Raw genomic sequence first — 25932 nt, 5'->3', positions numbered from 1 at the left:
TCACACAATTCTGAGAACTGGCCTCAAAGAAATAGGAACAAACCCTGGAACCAAAGATGAACTGTACTTAAAACAACCAAGATGATGCTGATCAGGCCACCACATTACTGATTTCAAGATTACTGTCAGAACAGACTATGCTGTTCTGCTCCCTCCCTCAGCCTAGACAATCCTGAAACTCCCCTTTAAAAGCCCCTGTCCCCTGAGCAGCAATCGCGGGTGGGGAGTTGGCCTTTGGACAGGCGTCTGCCATCCCCCGCATCCCCCGGTTCCTGGCTCCCGAAATAAAGCAACCTTTCCTTTCCTACCAAAACTTGTCTCTCGAGAATCGGCTTTCAAATGGTGAGCAGCCGGACCTGGGTTCGGTAACAATACCATTTCTAATTTTCTGTAATATTTTCTTTGCAGTTTATTCTGTCATTTACCAAGTTTCTTAATATTTCTCATTATGATTCTAGACTTTTTATTTTTTCTTTGGATTCTATTAATTTTAAAAATAATAACTGCCTTATTGAGCTACAATTGATATACAGAAATACTGGACATATTTAATGTATACAATTTGGTGAGTTTGGAGGTATGCTTATACGCATGAAACCACTGCCACAATCAAGGTAATAAATATATCCATCACCTCGAGAAGTTTCCTTCTGCCTTTTGTGGTGTCTGTCCTGAATTGCTAACTCTAGGATTAAAATATAGAGTAGATTTCTGGAACTTGTTCATCTTGCATAACTGAAATTTTATACCCCTTGAAGAACTCCTCACTTCCCCATCTCCTCCACTCCTGGCGGTCACTATTATATTCTCTGTTTCTATAAGTTTGATTATTTTTATACCTTGTATAAGTGGAATCATGAAGTTCTGTCCTTTTGTGACTGGCTTATCCACCAAGCATAATGTCCTCCAGGTTCAATCCATGTTGTTGCATATAGCAGGATTTCCTTATTTTTAAAGGCTGAATAATATTCTATTTTATGTATGTACTACATTTTCTTTATCCATTTGTCTGTCAATGGGCATTTGGGTTGTGTCTGCCTCTTGGCTGTTATGAATAATGCTGCAATGAACTTAGGAATGCAGCTATCTCTTCAAGGTCCTGATTTCACTTCCTTTGGATATATTCCCAAAAGTAGGATTGCTGGATCATACGGTAGTTCTATTTTTATTTTTTGAGGAACCGCTATACTATTTTCCAAAGTGACTGTATCATTTTACATTCTTATCAACAGTGCTCAAAGATTCCAGTTTTTCCATATCAATGCCAACATTTATTGTCTTGTTTTTCTTGATAATAACCACCCTAACAGGTATGGGTGATGGTTCATTGTGTTTTGATTTGCATTTCCCTGATATTTAGTGATGTTGAGCAACTTTTAATTTACCTGTTGGTCATTTGTAAGTCTTCTTTGGAGAAATGGCTATTCAAGTCTTTTGCCCATTTGTAATTGGCTTGGTTTTTTGTTTTGTTTTTTGTTTTTTTTAATATTGAGTCATAGAGGTTCCTTTTATGTTTTGGATATCAACCTCTTATCAGATATGTGGTTTGCAAATTCTGTTTCCTAGTTTGTAAGTTTCCTTTGCTGTGCAGAAGCTTTTAGTTTGATGTAGTCCCACTTGTCTATTTTTGCTTTTGTTATCTGTGCTTTTGAGGTCATATCCAAACATTCAATGCCAAGGCCAATTTCAAGATGCTTTACCCCTATGTTTTCTTGTAGCAATTTTATAATTTCAGGTCTTACATTTAAATCTTTAATCCATTTTGACTTGATTTTTGTGTGTGGTATAAAATAAGGGTCCAGTTTAATTCTTTTGTATGTGGATGTCCAGTTTTTCCAACATCATTTTATGAAGAGGTTATCCTTTCTCCATTCTGCATTCTTGGCACCTTTATTGAAGATTAGTTGACTGTATAGATATGTTTATTTCTGGGCTCTCAATTTTGTTCCATTGGTTTATAATATGAGGGTATGTGTCATTAGGTATATACCAATTTATAACACCTATATCATTCTAGTGGATTTACCCTTTCATCATTATATTTCTCTTGCCTTAAAGTGTTCACTGTCTGATATTAATATAGCTACACTATTTTTTCCTTTATGTTAATGTTACCTGTTTTCCATGTTTTATTTTCACTTTTTCTGTGTTTATAATTTAAATCATGTTTTCTTATAAAATATGATATGGTTGGATTTGTGTTTTTAAAATCAGCTAACCATTTTCTTTTTTAAATTGTAGTACTGGAACTTCCCTGGTGGTCCAGCGGTTAAAGACTTCACCTTCCAATACAGGGGGTGCAGGTTTAATCCCTGGTCAGGGAGCTAAGATCCCACATGCCTCGTGGCCAAAAAACAAAACATAAAACAGAAGCAATATTGTAACAAATTCAATAAAGACTTTAAAAATGGTCCACATCAAAAATAAATCTTAAAAAAAATAAAAATAAATTGTAGCACTAAGTATATTCCTATTTAATGGAATTACTGATAGATTTGAGTTAAAATCTACAATCATATTCTTTGTTTCTATTTATCCATTTGTTCTGCTTCCTTTTTCTTTTCATTCTTTCCTTCACTGGATTGATAGAGCTATTTTTTCAAACCTCTATTCCTTTTCCCTTAACTTGTTAGTTACAGATTATCTTATTATGCTTTTCGTGATTACTACAGGAATGGTTTTCAAGCATTTAGTTCTTAAGACCTCTTTGCACTCTGAAAATTCTTTAGGTACCCAAAGATTTTTCTTGTGTATAGTTTATATCTATACAAAATTAGATATTAGAAATTAAAACTGAGAAAATTTATAAAAACACATCTTTAGTAATTCATTTAAAATAATGGTAAAAATCCATTGCATATTAACATAAATAACATTTCGTAAAAAGCCAATATTTTCCAAAGAAAACAATTAGTGAAATATAATTATTTTGCATTTATGCAAATCTCTTTACTGTTTGACTTAAAGAAAGACAGTTGCATTCTTATATATGCTTATCCATTCAGAGATACTTGTAGTATTTTTATTAGACTATGTAAAGAAAATCTGGTCTCACAGAAATATGTAATTGGAAAAGGACGAGTATATTAACAGTCTTTGTAGATAACTGCAGATATTTTTCTTTGCTACTACAACAAATCTCAACAAATAGTTTCTTAAAGGTTAGCTGCAATGTGGAATCTAAAACGATACCAATATGTTTGCATATATTGTTACATTAAAATCTATTGGTCTATTTGCATTTTGGAAGGATTAGTTTTACCACTGCATACTTTGATAACATACATTAGTCTTTTGTAAAATATTGGTTTGCTGAGTTATGCATATGTTTCAAATGTTGGTACCTTTCAATATAAAATATATTAAAATTAATATTTGTGTTATCATTACCAATCTCTTCAGAAAGTGTTTAATTATTGGGGAGCTATAAAGTTCATGTTAATAGATATACAAGTTTTCAAAAATTCTAATTTTTGCTTGAAAGTTCAAATTTTGTGATTGGCAACAAACACTGTTGGTTTCCTTGAAGTGATATGTTATTTGGTTTACTCTTAAGCAATTGTCTGCCAAACACCAAGTTTGAATTTCTCTATTTCCCTATCAGCCATTCTTTCAAGTTAAAATAATGTTTCAAGAAAAATTGACTAGTGCAGCTCCCAACTCAAATAATTACATATGTGCTTGATGGCTTCCTGGAAATAATCATCATAATCTGGTGTTCAAGAGAATAGCTTTACGTGAGCTTCGCATTTCGTCAAATGGGATATTAACAATATCTTCTCAAGGGCATTTTTAAACAAAACTTTTGGGTTTCCTTGATGGTTTGTTTGCTTCCCTTTGAGCATATGAGGGAAATACAATGATTACTGATATCATTTGATATCACTGACATGATTCAGACCAAAATACCAGCATTACTTTCATACAGAGTGAATGTCAATACAATGAAAAGGTTTAAGAAGGTCTTGTAATTAGAAAAATAGCTTTGCTTTTTTTTTTGGACCCTTCAGAAACCTCTAAACTCCATTTACCCCTTTAATACCTTTTATTCTATTATTGTCATGTGTCTAAATGTATATTTCTTGGCAAAACCTGTAGAAGGTTATTAGTGCTTTGCACTAAAATATTTATGGGGATTTATCCACATATTTAACATTTTTGTTCTTTCTTTTTCTTTTTTTGGTTTTAAGAATTCCCTTAGAAGTTCTGAGTGAGCACCAAAGAATGTATTCTCTATTTTTGTATGCTTGAACACATCTTTATTTTACCTTTATTTTTATAGAGTATTTTCATTGGAGGTAGAATTTTAGGTGGTCATTTTTATTATTATTATTAATTTTGTTAGTATTTTCATACTTAAAAAAAAAATCATTCCATTGTCTTCTGGTTTCTATTGTTTCTCAATCCCACCTGGATGTTGGCCCCTACTGTCCAATTACTTCAAAGAGCTGTTTTGTTCGTCTGTTTGCTTTTTCTGCATTTTCTCCTGTTTTTCTAGTTTTTCTTGCAGCGTTTGTTAGTTTGTTTGTTTATTTTTCCCTCATACAAACTACTCCATCATAGCTCAGAATAGAATTCCTTTCTAATTCATTTTTATTTAAAAACATAAATAAATAATGGAAGAAATGTTATTATCTAATTCTAATTGCTTTCAGTTATTTTAAGTATTCAGGTAACTCAATATCTGTTTGACCTGGATTACTAGAAGATTTGAGGGGAAAAAATCAGCTACATTTAATCTTTTCACACATCACTTCCTGTGGTTCTAAAACAGAAGGCTGAAATTTGTCTTTCTGTCAGACTTTGAAATGAATCATTTTGATAAACCCTCTTAGTCGTGAATATGTAAGCCAAGTACCTTATTCAGTATTGTTGGCAGCAGGTCCAAATATTTGTTCAGTAAGAAAAATGCCAATTCTTTATAAGAGGTTGATAACTATTTTCATTTTAGTGTGAAAGGTTATACTGGTTGAATAGTGTAAAATGGGCATCTCAGCAGAGGGATAATTTGTATATTAAGACAGAATCTTCAGCATCCTGTAGTGGAAGTCTGAGGAAGAAGACAGAGGGAAGTGAGGAGCTGAATGTGGAGGTGCCCAAGGAGGAAAGAGCATAGCAAGACAGGGAAAAAAAGAAGAAATAGGCAACAAGCACCTTCCCAGTGTAAGGGGAAAACCAATGAACTGCAGGCAGCCAAAGTCTGCTAGACAATTTTCAATATTCCAGTTATTCATTTTAACTCCCTAATGATATTATCTGGAGGAACTATAATAGTATTGATCTTCCAAAGTATCATTCAGTGCAGACATTTCAAGTGGCACAGAAAAGCAGAGATGAGGGCACAGGATGTGCAGTTTATAGCCAGAGATGAAAAGAAACATTGGGATACATCTGCATTCCCTAGAGTTTCTAGGAATTACTTCAGGAAGTTATTGGACTCACTGTGCTATTTCAAGAGGGGACTTGAGTTATTGTACTTTTGATACAAAAAGAAAAGGTAACCTCAAAAGGATAGAAAATGTGAACACACTCAAGTTCCAATGTCTATAAATAAGGACCAAATTAGAGAATTATATAGGAGGACATTTTATACTTGAAGAAATATGTTTGTAAAAATCCATGTTTGTAAAAAACACTAAAATATTCAATAATATACTGAACAGTGAATTTGCCTAAATTAAATTGGATATTCATTTTTTTCTATTTTTGATATCATCACCTATAATAGAAAAACAAAGGATCTTTGATGACACGTTATACCTTTGAGAAAAGTAGTTCATATTGATAAGCAGTTCCAGCCTTTAACCCAAAGAGCTGCCTAGAATGAACAGGCCTCTGGTTACAACTTCTAATATATAAGTTAAGTAGACTTTTAGTTATGCTTTTTTCCATGGAACCACAAAATGGCAAATCTCTAAAATTTGAAAACTTCAAAGCATCGTTGGAAATTGATTTATAGTGCAAAACTCTACCTACTATTAGAAGAGAAGGTAAGTTTTCTTCTCTTTCATTTGTTCCTCCTAAAACTGTCTGCAAACGTTAAAGGAATTTTTGCAGTTTAGAGAAATAGAGTGAAGCAAAATAATAATAGCATTTTTTTCATTTGCTCAAAATCCTCTCCCACTTTTATACTGTTATATGCATATTATACTAGACTCCTGGGGGAAACATTTAAAGTAAAGCCAGCAATCAACTAGTTGTTTCAATCCTATATATATCATTTTGTAATAATTTGCCTATACTTTTTTCATAAATGAACTAAAAACCAGTTTATTGCTTGGTGTAAAACTATCATTATTGCATTCACTTAAATATTCTAATTTTAAAATAGAGAATTCTACCTTTCTCTCTCAACATATATGTGACATGCATATGTATGTCAGATATACATTAATTTAAATTTACATATTTATATGTACATATATTCCATATTAATACAAATAGATATAGACATAATAAATATATAAAACTTCTATAGGTCCAACATTTATATAGTTTTATTTTTAGTTCACAGCACACATTCAATTCAATACACTTATTAATCAACGATTAGAAATATGTTACTATGGTGAAGCAGCCATGGCCTTTGTTCCATGTCACTTGTGTTGACTTAGGCTGACATATAGCTACAAAGCATGATGGATCAAAATAATTAAAGTTCCAATCATTTACCTTTCTATGTTCAATTTCAACTCTGTTAGCCTTCACCCTGAGTTCCTACTATTTTAATATTGCCAGATGGTTGTGTGTGTGTATACATGCATGTGTATGTGATTGTAAATAATACAGATGTCATTAATTTTTGCTGTATTTAAAGAACTTTTCAGCATTTTCATTTTAAAGTTTGCTTATGTATTATTAAATTCTTTTGTCATTATAACATTTTTTAAAGAAAACTTCACTTTCAAAAAAATTTACATTTTACTGAAATTTGGGACTCTTTGCCTTGATATATAAGATGAGAATCATCAGTAGATAGATGTTAAGTCTATATATAGAATGACAGACGCTGGGAAAAAGTCTGCATGATCCACTGATCAATCCTTCCATATTAAACCAGATAAACATGAGTTCCTCAATGAAAGCTGTTTACATAATCAACTTCTTACAGTTTTCTCAGATAAAGATTTGGTTTATAATTTAAGTTTGTATCTCTACGAGCCAGCTTTTCTAATTCAAGAAGGTAAGCATAAAATAATTGGTTTAGATTAAAAATGGAGTTTCCGGGGCTTCCCTGGTGGCGTAGTGGTTGAGAGTCCGCCTGCCGATGCAGGGGACACGGGTTCGTGCCCCGGTCCGGGAAGATCCCACATGCCGCGGAGCGGCTAGACCCGTGAGCCATGGCCGCTGAGCCTGCGAGTCCAGAGCCTGTGCTCTGCAACGGGAGAGGTCACAACAGGGAGAGGCCCGCGTACCGTAAAAAAAAAAAAAAAAAAAAAAATCCCTGGAAAAAAATTGAGTTTCCAACAGAAGTTCACTCTCATCATATGATGTTCAGGTTTGAATATTAGCCAACTTGATGGCCTCGAGGCAGTCTTTCACTTTACTATACAATAGTTTCTGTTCTTTAGATAACAGCACCCAAGACTTTAGACAGATTTACATTTTAATGGTACAATCAACGCCACACTAACACTTGCCTTGGAAGTCTATCCAGCGACACCAATTAATGATCTCCACCCCCACCCCTTTGTTTTACACCTTGGCTGTATCTTGTCTGATCTTGTCCTAGCATTTTTACTTGACCATATTAAAATATGGTAATAAGACTTCTTAAATATTTGTACTTTTTCAGTTAGATGTCATTTGGCAAAGATCTCTGGTTTTTTTCTTTCAATCATTTTATTCATCACTTTTTGATTGTTTAGTGGCAGCTTAAGGGAAAGGAAGTGTATTTGTAAAATATCTACTGAAAAAAAAAGAACTCAAGCAATTTTTCAGTAGAAAAAAAAAGTAGTCTATCTAATTATATAACTATTATTTGGAAAGAATATTAGATCAGTGGAATTACTACTTTTACAAAGTGTATCAGTTAAAGAATTATATCCTTAACAGATTTATAGTAATAATAATGCGGCCATTGTTAGGATTTGATTAGTGTCCTGCTTAATTGCTTTTTGTTGATTGATGGCTTTAGGATAATATATTTGTTCCAAGTTTCCTACATGAAACATTCCTTTGATCCTGAAAGTTATCCTAATAGGATCTCCTGGCCTCTGGCATTCAGTTGCTAAAAGCAGCATGTTCATTTAGCTGTGGATGCCGCAGCACTTTAAAGCAGCATTCTGCCAGTTCCTAGTCACATGTGATAATAAGGCAACATTCTTTTCGTATAGGTACTTTGCCTTTATAAAGTCAGTGAAAGATTATCAAATGCATTATTTTTGTTGCCTTATTATACAGAATTCACTACAAATTCCCTGGCTTTTTAGTTAGACTGGCCTTTCTGGTCCATAAAATCAGCTGTAAAAACTATATTTGCCAGATTTTTCATAAACCAGTTGAGTGTAGAAAGAAATATGGGTGACTGATAAATGGTATAATGTGTGTGTTTCTGTCTGTCTGTCTACATATATCTATCTATCTACCTCACATTGCAAAGTGTGAATATAAAAACAAAATTAAAATTATCATCTGCTCTTACCATTATTCAGAAAATTAAGGGCATATTAACAGAAAATGTGGAATAGACATAATTTCAGAATAAAGAAAGAAACTTTCTGAAATACTGACAATTCGCAAACTCACTCAACAATATATTTTAGAGTTTCTGTATTTTAAAATAAAAAGTCCAATGATTCAATATTGGCCTGGGTATAAATTTGACAGTATATGAATCTGTATTTGCTAAGACAACAACAAGATATCACATAAAGCTTGACTTTTTACAGATAAATCTTTCACCATTTTATATTAAAAAACATGGTCATCATTAAAAAAGAAAAAATTAGTCACATTTAAATATTTGCAAAATGTGAAAAGCATTGTAAAAAAAGCACTGTATTAAATAACAAAGTGATGAGGATTTCGTTTTGCACATTTAGATAAAATTCCTCTGGGATTTTCCCAGTGAGTATAATGAAGCTCTTAATTTAAAATAAGTTGTTTTTATCACATAAAGAAGATTTCCATTTTTATTTATACATTTTTATTAGGAATTGTTGAATTTTACCAAATGTCAGTTATATATATATATATATTCAAATGTTTTTATGATTTTAATCAACCTGTTATCAAGCTATTAATAAATCTTTTTGTGTCAAACCATCTTTATATCCCTAGGTTAAACTTGAATTGAGTATAATGAGATATTTTTCTAACATGGGAATCAATTTTTCACTATTTTATTTAAGTTTTAAGCATTTAATATAGAGATTATCTATAATTATCTCTTGGATTTTTTTCTTAAATTTAAAGATTAATATTATACTAATTTCATACAATCCATAGGAGAAACCCCCATCTTTTTATTCACTCTTAAAGATGAAAACACACTCTTCTTTCTCTTTTTCCATTATCTCAATTTTATTTTCTAAATTTATTTTATTTTATTTTATTTTTATTTTTTGGTCACGCCGCATTGCATGTGGGATCTTAGTTCCCCGACCAGGGATCAAACCTGTGCCCCCTGCATTGGAAGCGTGGAGTCTTAACCACTGGACTGCCAGGGAAGTCCCCATTACCTCAGTTTTAATCCCAGTGAAACAGAGAATAAAAAAGAGAAATGTGTGATAATACAAAGTGAAGTTAAATCTGACTATGATGAAGAAATTCAGGCCAACTTAATAAATTAAAATTTCCCTTGTTGCACATATATCAGCAACTAATATTCAGTACATATAGCCTTCATGATTGCTTTATAGTGTTGGTTTCTATGAAATAGCTAGCAACATCAATACATGACATGAGAAACTAATCTGAGAAATGGTCCCAAATGACTTTCTTATTGGCACTCACTGTCTCCTGGGAGTATACCAATTCTTCCAAATATCCCTGTATATTTATTAGAAGCAAAATGACATTTATTTTCAAATTCTGCATAGGCGTTTGCTTTTCTCATTTTAAAGATCCTAAATAGACTTAATAGACTTACTCTTCATTACAGACTTAATATACATTATAGACTTATGTTCATTATCTCTGCTAATTGCACCAGTATACTGCATTTGCTTTAATACTATTTTGGGGGCTAAACCTGCTCAAACTTAAGGCGGTGGTTCTTAGTCTTTTTTTAAATCACAGACACCACGGAGTACCTGATGCGAGTTCTTGACCTTTCAATAAGAAAAATAAATACAAACCTACAATTATACAGTAAATGTCAAAGTTTTATCAATTTATTATAACTCACTGAAGGTCCCCCAGTTAAGCACATATGACTTAAGAAACAGTAACTACTTAAACAACGTTCATGTATTTTGGCTTTCAATAGGATTAAATGAGAGGAGAGAGAAAAACTTCATCTCAAATAAACTTTTTATGTCATAGATAATTAATAGTGTAGCTTTTATATCAAATATATGAAAAAATTTGTCAAAGTTGGCATATTTCCGTAATTAATACCTTCCTAATCTTAGAAGTACAATCGAAATTCTCTTGGAATTGTAGCGATAAAAAGAACTATTTCTTCTTTCTAATGTGTGCCTTTATATACCTCATCCAATTTCCAAAGTATGCATGTATTTATATATGAATGTATTCATGAGTATATGTATTTATTTATCATACTCCATCAACCTAACAACTAATTTGAAGTCATATTAAACCTGGCTGTGTGAAGGAGTGTCACCTATATTTAGTTTGGCCTTTTTTTTTAATCTAGGAAAATGCTGAGGCTCTACAAATCTTATGAATTTTATCTTACCTGATTTCTAAACATAGATATAACAGTTTTTGTTATATATATAATTTACGTCCATATCTTCCATAAAATAACAAATTACATCCCACTTTCAAATGCAGTTAGCTCTGTATACAAATCTCATTTCAACACTAAGTTTTAAACTTCTGGAAAAGAAAACATGTATATTTTTATTTGTTTTCTGTGTGATGAGAAATATATTTCTGCTAAACTATCACCTCACACTTCTTTTACACACACACATATAGACATGCACTCACACACAAACAGTTTCTGTAAATTCTGACATTTCTATGGTACTTTCTGTTGACAATTTTTGCTAAGTGTATGTTGATTAAGGTGCGGAATGCAGCAGAGTATTCTCAAATTTGGAGAAGGTAACATTTTAGACACTTAAGACTGAAGGTACCAGAAAAGTATGCATATGCATGTCAGATTTATAGAAATAGGACTTCAGTGTTCATCAAACCATGGGATTGGGAAACAGGGTGTTTGAAACAATCTTATTCTGCTCTCTTGCAGGGCAGGCCCCATCTGACTTGTAGGTTATGAAGGAGGTATGCTTCATCTTGACATATTTTTAGATGCAGGAAATCAATTGTTGGGCATGGAAATTTGTGGTTTCTGTGCTACCTCCTGGTGTCTCTTACAGTATAAGCCTTTTGCATATGTAGAATTTCAATAAGTAAAACCACTTAAAGCATAGGTTTAATGTTAGAAATAAAAACAATAAAAGGTAGTCATCAAGCAGTATCTAGATAAGTCAATTTTTTTCAATATGTTTACCAAGATTATTTGTACATTTTAAAGAAAAGTGGTTTTTCCATGATTAACTGGTATATAAACTCAATTTTTCATTGTATTTTGAGTGCATTGGCAAATCATTTAAATAAATCCATATTATTTGTTTCATTTTTTCCTTTGTTTAAATTAAGACTGGTATCGAAACTTATATAATATTTCAGATGTACAACATTAAAATTCAACATCTGTATACACTACGGAGTGATTCCCACAAAAGGTCTATTTACCCTCTAGCACCATACAACTGACCCCCTTCTTCCATCAGTTTCTTATAGTTTTATGTTTCTTTTCTCTGTGTATTCTTAGGGGCCAAGATCTTTTGATGCACATGGACAATTGGCTATTTGCTTCTTTAACATGATGGCCAATAGACTAACTGCAGACTCAATGTTTTATCTGTGTTATAGCTCTGCCCAAATTATTGCATGCTTCAGAACAAAGGCCACACTTTGGAAAATGGCCCAATGTAAATGAATCTGTGAAAATCTGACATCTTTCTGTGTATGCACAAATAACATATTAATTGTCATATTTTTTTCTAATTTCATGTAGAGAAAATTCAATGTTATACTTAAATATAACATACATTTAAAACAGATTCCAATGTTATGTACTTTTATATACTTCTAATGTATGTCATTCAATATTCACAAAGTGAAAAAAGAATATTTCCTAAATTAATTTCCCATCTCAAGGATGTCAAAACCATAAAAGGGATAACATTAACTAAATTATACTTAACATGACTGAAAATAAAGGTGCAGGTAGCATTGTGAGCCATCTGGAACTTCCAGTGGATAGCTATAGACCCTCCCTCACACAAACACAGACAATCCTTCTCTCTATGGGAAACAGAAAACATCCGTTTGGTTGTATGAAATGCTGCCAAGTGTGCATTAGAGCAGGTAGCACCAGGTTAAACTGTGTAACCGAAAACAAGCACTAATTGCATTTAGCATATACACACTATTTAATGACCATGATGTTCCATGTCGAAGGAACTTTTTTTTTTTTTTTGCAATACGCGGGCCTCTCACTGTTGTGGCCTCTCCCGTTGCAGAGCACAGGCTCCGGATGCGCAGGCTCAGCGGCCACGGCTCACCGGCCCAGCCGCTCCGCGGCATGTGGGATCTTCCCGGACCGGGGCACGAACCCGTGTCCCCTGCATCGGCAGGCGGACTCTCAACCACTGCGCCACCAGGGAAGCCCTCGAAGGAACTTTTAAATATTGTTTTTCAAACATTAGAATTACAAATATTTTGAACATCTTTGGGAGGAAAGCATACCGATAAGAGAAACTACACTGAAATATTCAGAAAGTTTTCACAAGTGATTACAACTTTCTTTAATCAGATTCCCCAGCTTTTATATTTTCACTCTCCTTACTTTTTCTTTGCTTTTAAAAATTTAGCCTCAAACTATTTTTGGATCATATTAGAATAAGGTTTATGCTAATATATTGTTTCCCAACTTTTCTCCATTTACTTGGGCAATGAGTAAAAGAAGATAAATTTGGAAATCTATGAGTGTATTTCTTCAAGTATAATTACTATAAATGGTATCATGTAACTCATAAATAATTACTCTCAAGGAATACCACGCAATTTTAAATGTTACAAATAAAATTAATGAATACCAAAATATTTATCAGACTGCCGAAATGTGTTGGTACAAACTTACTTTTAAAAAATATCTTCATTTACAAGACTACACCATTTTAACAAATAAAACAGACTCTGATGGTTTCATGTAAAGATTAAAGAGTTTTCTTAATAACTTTTGAGAGATCTGTATAAATATGAGTTTCTGTGTCTGTGGTTGAATCAGAATAATAAGTTTAGAATATGTGTACTTCTCTTTCCTTTTACTTCAGTAAATATCCAACTGTACTATTGTGCTTAATGGTTATCATCTTGAAGAGCCATAAAAATTATATCAATAGTTATTATGTAATTGATCATGTACTGCATTTTTATTTTGGTATAATTCAACATTTTAGAAACTCAGAATTTATTTCAGAAGTAATCTGACATATCTTCTTTTATATATCCAAACAAATATATCTTCTGTCAACGATTATTTTTATAATTCTCCAGATATATTTCTTAAACAAAGAAATTATTTTCCATAGTCCTCAGTATGTTTAGAGGCACTTCTGGAATTACAGCATAATGAGCTGCACTGACTTCTCCCCAGTGGAACAGCTATAACTTATGAAAACTATTTAAAAATACAAAAACGCATTTCAAGTCTCTGGAAATTGTCCTAATGTCATACAGGAGATGGAGAGAAAGATCTGTAAGAATGAAAGTCTGTGGGATTTAAGCCACCAAGCCTCTCTCTCCCTTTCTTTCCTCCTTTTTCCTATTCAGTGAGATGAAAATTCTACCCTTGTTGGATGCAGCCAAGGATCTAGGACTCCCTCACCTTCCAGTCACAGTCTAGGGCTATGGTATCTCCCTGGCAGGGGCAGGCTGCAAGTATTTCTCATGCCCCAACCCTGTTCCATGTTGCGGGAGCTCTATTCTAGACACAAGCAGCTGAGAGGTTTGGAGTTCCCTCTCTCCACCCAACTTCCACTTGTAGGGTGTAAGTCTACCCCGGTGCAAAAAGCTGAAAACTCCAATTACCATCATCCTAGCTCACAGACGTTCCATTTCAGAAGAGGCAAACTGCTCCATGGCTGGATAGTAGTGCAGGGGAGTTACTCTAAGAAAACTGGGCCAAACTTTTGGTGAGATTGAATAAGAAAAACGAGAGAAGACCCAATTACCAAAATCAGAAATCTAAGAGGAGACGTTACTACCAATGTTATAGAAAACAGAAGGATTTTAAGAGTACTATACACAACTGTATACTAATCAATTAGCTACCTTAGATGAAATGGACAAATTTTTACAAAGACATGAACTATGAAAACTGACAAGAAGAAAACAAATCTGAATAGACCTGAAACAATTAAACAAATTGAATTAGAAACATCAAAACTTTATACAAAGAAGACCCTAGGCCTAGGTGACAAAATTGGTAAAATTTTACCAAATATGTAATGAATTAATACCAATTCTTCACAAATTCTTTCAAAAAATAGAAGAGTAAGGAATACTTCTCAATTCTTCCTTTAAGGTCAATATTATCCTGAAATATTATTCTTTGCCAAAGCCAGGCAAAGTCATCACAGAAAAGAAAAATACACACTAATATCCCTTATGAATACACATGCAAAAATTTTCAACAAAATAATAGCAAGTGATTCCAGCAAAATGTGAAAAGAATTACATACCATGACTAAATGGGATTTAATATAGGAATACAGGATTAGTTTAACATCAGAAAATAAATTAGTATAATACACCATTTCAATAGAATAAAGCCCAAGATTCACATCATCTCAATAGATGCAGAAAAAGTATTGACAAAATCTAACACATCCTCATGATAAAAATAGGAATGATAAAAACTAGGAATAAAAGGAAACTTCCACAACTTGATAAAATTCACCTACAAAAAAATCCATAGCTAACATCATAATTAATGTTGGAAGATGGAATGCTTTTCCAATAAGATCAAGAAAAGGTAAGGATTAGGCAATTAGGCAATTAAAAAATCACATCTAGATTGGAAAGGCAGAAGTAAAATAATCTCTGTTTGCAGATGGATATGATCTTGTGTGTAGAACATCCCAAGAAATCTTGTAAAAATCTATTAGAACTAATAATGCCATTTACTAATGTTGCGAGATGCACAATCAACATACAAAAGTTAATTGCATTTCTATACACCAGCAATGCACAGTCTGAAATAAGGGACTTTCCTCTCCCCTCAAAAATAATAATCTTGAAAAAGAAGAACAAAGTTTGAGGACCCAAACCTACCAACTTCTAAATTTACTTCCCAGATACAATAATCAAGATGGTGAGGTACTGTCATAAGAATAAACATATAGATCAATGAAATAGAATTTAGGGTCCAGAAATAAACTCTTATATTTACAGTCAATTGATCTTCCACAGGGCTGCTGAGAAATTCAATAGAAGAAAGAATAGTATTATCAACAAATGGTGTTGAATACCCATATGCAAAATAAGGACGTTGGACTCCTACATCACCCACCTACAAATATTAACTCAAAATGCAACATGGATCTAAATGTAAGAGCTAAAACTATAAAACTTTAAAAAATAAAACATCTGAGTTAATCTTAATAACCCATTGTAGGCAAAACCTTATTAGATACAACACCAAAACCATTAGCAATAAAAGAAAAAAATAAATTAGATTTCATCAAATTAAAAACACTTATGCTATAAACAATACCATCCTGCAAACAAAGACAACCCAGAGAATGAGAGAGAACATTTGAAAATTAAGATCTGATATGGTTCTTGTATCCATAATACGAATAACTCTTACAACTCAAAATTCAAAAGAGAAAGAAAGAGGAAAGGAAGGAAGGAAGGAAGGAAGGAAGAAAGAAAGAAAAAGAAAGAAAGAAAGAAAGAAAGAAAGAAAGAAAGAAAGAAAGAAAGAAAGAAAGAAAGAAAGAAAGAAAGAAAGAAAGAAAGAAAGAAAGAAAGAAGGAAGGAAGGAAGGAAGAGAGAAAGAAAGAAAGGGAGGAAGAGAGAATGGGAGGGAGGGAAGGAAGAAGGAAGTGAGAAAGAAAGGAAGGAAGGAAGAAGCAATTAAATAATGAAGAGAGACTTTGAATAGATATTTCTGCAAAGAAAATATACAGATGGCCAATAAGTAAATGGAAAGCTGCTTGCCCACTAGGATGGCTGTAATCAAAAAGATAGAAACAAACAAGTATTGACAAGAATGTAGAGAACTTGGAATTTCATGCATTGAGGGTGGGAGTGTAACATGGGTCAGCCACTTTGCAGAACAGTTTGGCAGTTCTTCAAAATATTAAATAGGAAATTACCATATGATTTAGCAATCCTACTCCTAGGTATACACACCCAAGAGAAATGATTACCTATGTTTACACAAAAACTTGTATGCAGATTTCATAGCAGCATTATTCATAATTGTCAATAGTGGAAACAACCCAAACGCCCATCTACTGATGAATAGATAAATAAAATGTAGTATGTATATCTATATACTTGAATGCTATTTGGCAATAAAAAGTGATGTAGCATTGATAAAAGCTACAACATGGGTGAACCTTGAAAATGTATATTATGCTAAGTAAAAGAAGCCAGTTACAAAAGAAAATATTTTGTATGATTCTGCATATATGAAATGTACAGAATAGATCAATCCATAGACAGAAAATAAATTAGTAGTTTTCTAATAGCTGGCTGGAGAGGGGAGATAAAAGTGACTGCTAGCAAGTACAAGGTTTTATTTGAGTTCATAGGGGTAGTGTAAGGAAGATGTTCTCACATTGCTTGTAGTGATGGTTGCACTCAGAAAATATTGTAAAATATTGAATTGTACACTTTAAATGAATTAGTTGTATGGTATGTGATAATATCTCAATAAAGCGTAAAACAGTTAAGATTTGTATTCAATTTATGTCTTATACGCACTTTACTACATAACTACATGTCTTTTGCTGTTACTCGTTTCATCATTTAGCTGGAAAAATTGGAATCTCACGATTTCCAATTCTCTTTGAAACCCATCCTATTTTCTGTATTCATTGCTATGTTCATATGTAATTTCAATGAATATTCTTTAAACTATCTTGCTTTCTTCCAAGTTATTGCAGAAATAACAGTTTTTTCTCCTACCACGTATCATCATCATGAATATTCACTGTGTTGACATAATCAACGAGGCAACTGTCCTCACTTTGTGAAATGTTATTTGTGTACAATTATTTCACAAAAAAGGCACAATGGAGTCTCTATCTGTGCATTTCTTTACTTGTTATTAATTATTATCCAAGATGAGGCCAAATTTTGTCATGGTTTTCATTGGTTTCATTGCTTCACAGAAGCAATGAGTGCCCACTATGGTCCTGGTGATCTAAACAGTGCTTTGTATTTGATACTACGTGTAAATATTTTAGGCCCTTCCTTACAGATAAAAATACCATGGCTTTGATTTTGTGTACTAAGGTTGCTGTAACAAATCACCACAAACTTGTTGGTTTAAAATTTATTCTCTCACTGTTTTGGAGACCAGAGGACTAAAATCAAGGTATTGTCAAGACCATGCTCTCTTTGAAACTGGTAGAGAATAATCCTTGTTTGCCCCTCCCAGCTTCTTGTGGCCCTTGGCATCCATGGCTTGTGGCAGCATAACTCCAATCTCTGCTGCCATTTTCACATGGCCTTCTATCCTGTCTGCTGTGTCCTCTCCTCTTCTTTTAAAGACATCAGTCATTGGATTTAGGACCATGCTAAATCCAGAATGATTTAATCACTAGGCCCTTAACTATCTAAAACTGTGAAGGCTCTATGTCCAAATGCATTCACATTCTGAAATTCCTAGTGAACAGATATTTGGGGGGTGGGATTATTCAATGCACTACATGCATGAAAATTTAAGTAGTGGAAATTGCATAAGTCAGAATCACTGGTTTGAATCTTTTCTACCATTAACTGGCTGTGAGATTTGGGGCAAAATGCTTAAACCTGTGAACCCCAGGATTCTCATTGGAGGTTAAAACAGTGATAATGATTCCTATTTCATAAAGTAATATGGGGATTAGAAATTATGCATATAAAGTACCTACATACCCTGACTTGGAAATACAGAATATTTGAAAAATGGTAATTAAAAAAAAATAACTTGCCCAAAGTAAAATTTGAAATATAAAATGTGGATCAAGTCTTTAAATTCAAGTGTCTCTTATTTTAAAAACCCTTTGCCACAGATTTTATTCTCCTGATAAATGTGGAACTGCATTAAAATGTTAAATCTACTAAGGCACTGTTCAGACACGATCCTTTTAAGTAAAGTATGTTTATATGTTTATATTAATATTAGTTATGGTTTGTGGTTATTCCATTTAGGATAAGTTGCTAATGGCCTCTGACTACACTTTTGCATAAACAGGGCAAAGAGCCTATCATATGTAACCCAAATGGAGGGCTTCCAGAACCACAAACCATGAACTATTCTAAGGAATCTCCTACAAGGAAAGTATACAATAAAATGGTGATTAAAAATAATAATTAAAGCAAAAACACAGGTTTTAAAACTGAGAATTTGTATTATCCTATAATATCTTAAGTTAGGAAGTTTTAAAAATATGTTTGTTCAGTTATAATTAAGGAAATTATCAGTTATTCATTAGTAATATTTGAGACAATTGAATTCAACTGCCAATTGTTTTGGGACATTTGTAATGATTTCATTGATATTCTTCTGAATATGTATAGTTTATAATTTTGTTAATCAAACCACTTTACAACTTATTTTTCTTCATATTCTCATTAAAAAAACACATCCTTGAATTTCAAGATTCAGTAAAAACAGATTTTATTTAATAATGTGCCTTTCACACATTGAAATATCTTATGGCTGTTAAAATGAACTAAATCAACATGTATCAAGAAGGATAAGATTCAGAAACTTGAGTGACACAAGTTGTGAAAGGAATTACATATATTTAATAAGAAACTGGCAATGCTACATATTCCTTATGTTTATAAAACTTGTGTATTAAAAATAAGAAGCATGGGGCTTCCCTGGTGGCGCAGTGGTTGGGAGCCCGCCTGCCGATGCAGGGGACACGGGTTCGTGCCCCGGTCCGGGAAGATCCCACATGCCGCGGAGCGGCTGGGCCCGTGAGCCATGGCCGCTGAGCCTGCGCATCCGGAGCCTGTGCTCCGCAACGGGAGAGGCCACACCAGTAAGAGGCCCGCGTACCGCAAAAAAAAAAAAAAAAAAAAATAAGAAGCATGAATGATATCGGGCCCACCGATACCACAGTAATAATGACCTCTGAGGAGGTCAGGTGGAGAAAGGACTGAGGGTGTATAAAACTTCAGCTGTTAACATTTTATTTGACAGGGAGAAAGCTAGAGAGGGAAAGAAAAAGGTTTGAAGCAAATATAGCAAAATATTAACTTCTTTCTGCTATAGTGTTTTCTGTATACTTTGTACACATGATCATTTTAAAAGTGTGACACTGATTTAGCCATCAAATCAAGGCAAATCTGCCGTCACAGTTCCTATCTATTGAAAACAAAACAAGCAAAAGCAAAACAAACAAACAAAATGTATAACAGTGCCAACTCAAACAAAAAATATTTCTTCTTGTGTTAAAAAGATCATCAATACATTGATCCAAATCCTTCTGTGCATTTTTAGAATAAGAGAAAAGTGCCACAATGTTCACAATCCTTTTGTTCGGTCTTCCTCCTCTTTCCCCATGTATGCATTCTTACTCTTACATTGAGCAAAACTGACCTAGGACAAGCCAAGGCACCAATAACACTGATATCAGACAGGGCCCTGATTCAGGCCACATGGAGCTCAGCATTCAGAACTTGGTGTGGTTAGTGGACTGAGCTTCTTTATCCATCCCTTCTAGAGCGTGTGCATGGGTCTTCCCACAAACAATGCTGCAGAACTTCATCTGTGGATATGATGCTACCACAGAACGAAGGATTTGAGATTTTGTTTAAAAAAAAAAAAATGAAGGAGGGCTGAGCTGAGCAAAATGGGAAAGTGAAGAGGTTTTGCCAGTTTGGGACTTTGGCAGTACTATGGACTCAATGTATGTGTTCCCGCCAAATTCATATGTTGAAACCCTACCCACAAATGTGATGGTATTAGGAGGTGGGGTTTTTGGAGGTAATTAGGATTAGATGAGGTCATGAGGTGGAGCTCTCATGAATGGAATTAGTGTCAGTCTAGGAGTCAGAAAGAGAGTTAGCTTCCTCTCTCTGCTCCCTGCCATGTGAGGACATACAATGCAACCTGGGAGAGGGCTGTCACCAGAACCCAACCATTCTGCCACCCTGATCTTGCACCTCCACACTCCAGAACTGTAAGAAATAAATTTCTGTTGTTTGTAAATCACCCCATCAATGGTATCTTTGTTACAGCATCCCTAGCTAAGTCAGGAAGTATAGGAAATATAACACTAACTATAATCTCTTAATAATAATCTCAAATAATTTCAACCAAATGTCTTTCTGCATAGAACTAAATTAAAGAATGAAGTTTATATTGCTCTAAATCCATTTAAATTGACTTGGAGAATCATGCTCAGAACAAAAACTATTAAAGGAAGGTAGATTATAGAATTCCTATTCATTTAAAAATAAAAATAATAAATTACTGATTATGTCATAAGGTGTAACATCCACCTTCCTGTTACAATATTCAGGTGGCAAAGCTAACAGAAGGCTGTGTCTTTTCACTTAGGCAATAATCCTGCAATTGGGAAAATAATTCTAACTGCTGAGAACGTACATCTGAATTATGATTTAATGGATGATACAGCTAAGACTATTTGCAACTTCTGAATTTCCAGTTAGTTTTAACAAAGAAGAATTTGATCAAATTAAGACTATCAAATGTATTTTACACCATTTATTTAAAAATACTTGCCTGCATTTTTTTGGTATATTGATGCTATGCAGAAACAGGTGCCCAAATTGTTTCCTTAATTAGCTGCTCAGCTGTATATATTTAGTTTACATAAATACATATAGTGTTATATTGGGATATATATAGTTTACTTAGTATAGTTTTTGGATGACTAATTTGCTTTTGTAATTTGCTATATGTTTCAGTAAGATAACAGTCTTGATTTTTAAAAAATCTTGGTTTGATTAGCATTTGCAGTAAAGTTCTAATCTCATTGGGCAGTTTTATACTGTAAAAGATAGTATTACTTAATAACTAAAATAAACCTAATGACATTTTGAGACTAGTCACAATACCTGATTTAGAATGACCTTGGATTAATTAATTTGCACATTTTCTATTTTTCTGTGTCTGCTAAAAGTTAACCTCGTCTTAAGCAAGTGGGAAGAAAAGTGAGGAAAGCACAGAGGTATAGGTTGGCCACTTGGGTCCTTGGGGAAGTCTACTGAGCTAATGAAAATGTTTGCTAAGCCACCTGTAATTTTCTTTAGAATTGCTTTTAAAGATGCTTTCTTGAACTACTCTCTGTCAAACTTAACATTTTGGAAGACAATTTTAAGGCTATTTTCTGAGGATTTTAACCTCCTCCCCCCAATCATCCCTTCCTTTTAATTTAGCAAAAACATCATAGCTTATATAATACAAAATATACCTAATAAGCTTATGAGTTCTAGATCACTGTTACTATTGTAATATTTTTCTTTGCTTTTCTTTCTCTGAAGAATCTTTAAGAGCACACATATACATAATTTGATAATTTTTCCAATGGATTTTTAACTTTTTACATTACAGTCTAAGATAAGTTTTCTGTTAACATGAATTTAAATTTTATATTTTATATCACTTTCTATTTAGGATTAATAGTAGACTTAAAATTGTACCACCAAAGGACCTTGAGACAAACATGGCAGAAAGGAACTCAATCCACCTCTGCACATTAACTGACTGACTCTGATATTACGCTCCACTTTCCCACCAATTGGCTCTCTCAAAGTTTCTCAAACATACCAGTTCTTTCCAGTTTCAGGCCTTTTGCATTTTCTCTTCCCTCTGCTTGGAATACTTTCACGAGGCTCTATATCCACATTAACTCATCACTTCACATAGCAGCCTCCATCAACATTTATATCTCACTTAAAATGCCACTTCTTTGGAGAAGACATCTACAACCTCCTGTCACTTGTAACTTTCTGTAATTATTTATTTCTTCATCTGCTTATTGTATACCTTTGCTCTCCTTCAAAGCCCCCTCCTCCACCCAACTAGAGTAAACTTAAGGAAAGAAAGGATCCTGACCCTTATTCACCACTCTGTTTCTAATAACTAAACAGTGCTTGACACATATCAAGAGCACAATAAATATTGTTGATTCATGGAATAATATTTTAAAAGGAATAGATTATTATATTAAATGTACTTAAATATTACCTCTTTTGCTTTATTACTCATAATAATTTTTTCTAGCTTGCTCCTATATTTCTCTTATATAAATGTAAATTTAAGCAGGTATTTAGAACCAACAGATGATGTTACAGAGATTCTGCTCTGTTTACATTATAGTCACGGAAACAAAAGATCAGATAATACATTATATTTTCCTTAAAATTACACCAGCTAAAATCAAATGTGAGACTAGAACTTTGCTATCAGTCTTTTGTTGTTTTCATAAAACATATGGAAATGTAGTTAAAATGCTAAATGAATCCTTCAACCTGTTTTGAAAAGAGAAAAGTTGAGTAGTAAAATTGGTACTGGATTCCAAAGAACTTACTTTCATTCTCTGCTGCATCTCCTACTAGAAGTGTAATCCTGACATATTTAACTATTCTGAGATTCAGATGCTGTAAATTGAAATCAAAACACTGCTTTGAGGCTTAAGTAAGAACATATATTCAAAGAGCCTGGTAGAGACCCTGATAATTAATAGTCTCCCAATGTATGGTATTTTGCTGTCATCCTGTTAACTAGTGAGGGAATCAGTATGGCTCTTATGATTCTAGCTGATTGGCATCAGGAATTTCAAGGTTCTCCTTCCAAATCTCTTCCCTACTACAAAACTGAGAACATTACCTATCGCTGCCTCAGGTTATGCCATTTACACACTCGCAGTTACCTCCATTGCTTCATTATAGCAACACGAAGTCATTAAATTAAAAAGAAGTAGAAGGTATAAAGATTATTGTTCATTAATTACTTCAATTCTTGTTTATTTAGCACTTTGTTTTTGCCTCATTAAATTTCAATCAAAACTACAGCTGAAGGGAAGAAAAGGTAGTGGTTCCCACTGTATGGGAAACCAGAGGAGGCTACCTGAGGAAAGCCTCTCTTCTCTGGTTGCCTGAAAAAAGATTCTGAGAGTCAGGAGGAACAATTCTCCTTCATCTGAGGAAACTTGGTGGTGCCTATAGTGTCAGCTCTTCTTCAATCTTCTCGACCTTTAAACCTCCATTAAATGCTGCTAAGTATCGAGTAAAACCCAAATCTTACAGAGAGAGTTATGAGAACATCATCACCTGATAAATTACTTCCTAATTATGCAATACTACTATTGTCTCTTTGTTGAACTGGTAAAATATATGGCTGAAATAGAGATGAATTAAAGTGCAGAACCAGTGAATCTAAAAGGTATGATAATACGTTCACTAATATACCACAAAGATCTCCCTAAACTTTTATTAAATGTAATGCAAGGTTCAAAAAAATAAATAAAAAATAAAAGGTATGATATTCAATATGAGCTTCTGAATTTCTGCATGAGGTAAGAGTTCTTAAACTGTATATAAATACTTAGAAGAAGAAGGAGGGTTTTATTTTTTCTGCTAAAGTCCAGAATATTCATAACCTTCTTCCTCTTAAATGCCCATATCACTTTTTGCTTATAAGATCATGTGTGATGTTCACAAGTGGCAAGAAACACAGTGGCAGGGAGACTGCCATTAGCTGGTAAAGCACAGTTTCTCTGAATTCAAGGCTCATGAAATAAGAGTGGTTTTAAGTTGAGAAAGAAAAGGATCAACCAAGCACTGTAGGTAATGATTTAGCACAATTTACTTGGGACGTATTTAATAAAAAATGGCGGTGGTATAATTTTGCTTTTTGGGTACTTAATGTGTGGACTTTGAAGTCCTCCGGCTGCCCCCTAAGTCCAGCATCCAGCTGCTGGGCTGCAACCAGGAAGCATTCGAAGACCACTGCTTCAATTAGCTCCTCACTACTCAGAACAGGTACTTATTGCTAGTAGTGATGTTAATCAACAAATGAGTCAATTAAAGAAGTAATTAAAGTGTAAAGCAGCAGGATGGGGACTTGCTTTTAAAAGACGCGGTAATACTTAAGGTTCAGTCAAGTCAGCTTACTTACAATGCATCAGGTCTGCCTAAAAGAAAATCTTCATGTGTCTCTTCTAGCTGGTGAATTCTGCTAAATCAGTTGACATAATCAGTATGGCTGTTAACTATGGCCATAAAATCAGTGGAAAACATAGTTAATCATTTTTTTTGTTTTAATTCTCTGTAAGGGCCATTTTGTGTTAGGAACTGAACGGTATGTAAGGGAAAAAATAACAGATTTAAAGTGTCCATTGTTTTAATAATGGTGCCAAGATTATGTGGATCAATTGTGCATTTAAACAACTTTTCTTGTAGCACTGGACAGAACAATAAATGCACATAAACTGTATTCTGACATCTGCGTGCTCTTTCAATAATTTTTAAGTTTGATATTTATTATATCTCTGAGGCATTATTTTAATTTGAGCAAAATTTTGAAATTATAATGAAATCAATGGAACTATATGATTAAAGGCACAAGTGCTCAATAAGATGCACATTTTTCAAGAATGTATATTTGTGATCACATTTATCAACATAATACACTACAACTTAGAGACTGGAGATGTTCTTATGCTAGTTCCAAAGATGATTTAGACCAAGTGAAATTAGTCCACATATTATATTAGGAGGAGCACTTTTATTCGATGTCTTCATTAATTCATATAAAGAAAGTGGTTATATATTATTATCCGTCTTTTCAGATTAAGAAATCTGGGGTATAGGACAATCATGGACCTTGCTCAAGTTCACAGAATTTATAACTGGTGTAACAAGAGCTCATCCACTGACTTCAAATTACTTGCATATATTATTAATCACTGGATTTGGGTGATAGCAAAAAACCAAAACTGTTATTGTGAAGAAATTTTCACTTTTAAAAATATTGTTAATACCTTGTAGTGAAGGATAATTTTAATAAGGCAGATAATTTACTCACCCCTTTCTGTCTAAGTAGAATAAAGAAACAGATGTGTTTGAAATTCCTTTACCAGCTGATGTTATTTTAGTAGGCCTGGTGGAATATGTCAAGATTTCAGTCTTTTCTGGAGATCAATACTGAATCTATATTACATTTGGTTACTATAGTGACCTTCCTCTTGGCATTGTCTCTCCCCTTAACTATGATACAGTTATTTCTATCTGTAAATCACTTTAATACTCAAGTGATATTTTGTACATAATCACAAGGCATATGGGAATAACTAGACAAGTCCCAGCATGGTCCAGAGCAGTGGTTATCAAATTTAGTGTGCAGCAGGGTCATCTAGGATGCTGGTTAAAACAGATTGCTCAGCTCACCTCCAGGGTTTCTGAGTTAGTAGGTCTGGAATGAGGTTTCAAAATTTACCTTTTTAACAAGTTCTTAGGTGATGC

This window comes from Globicephala melas, chromosome 7 (genome assembly GCF_963455315.2).
Source record: "Globicephala melas chromosome 7, mGloMel1.2, whole genome shotgun sequence".
NCBI lineage: Eukaryota > Metazoa > Chordata > Mammalia > Artiodactyla > Delphinidae > Globicephala > Globicephala melas.
Note: the sequence above shows the minus strand (reverse complement) of the source record.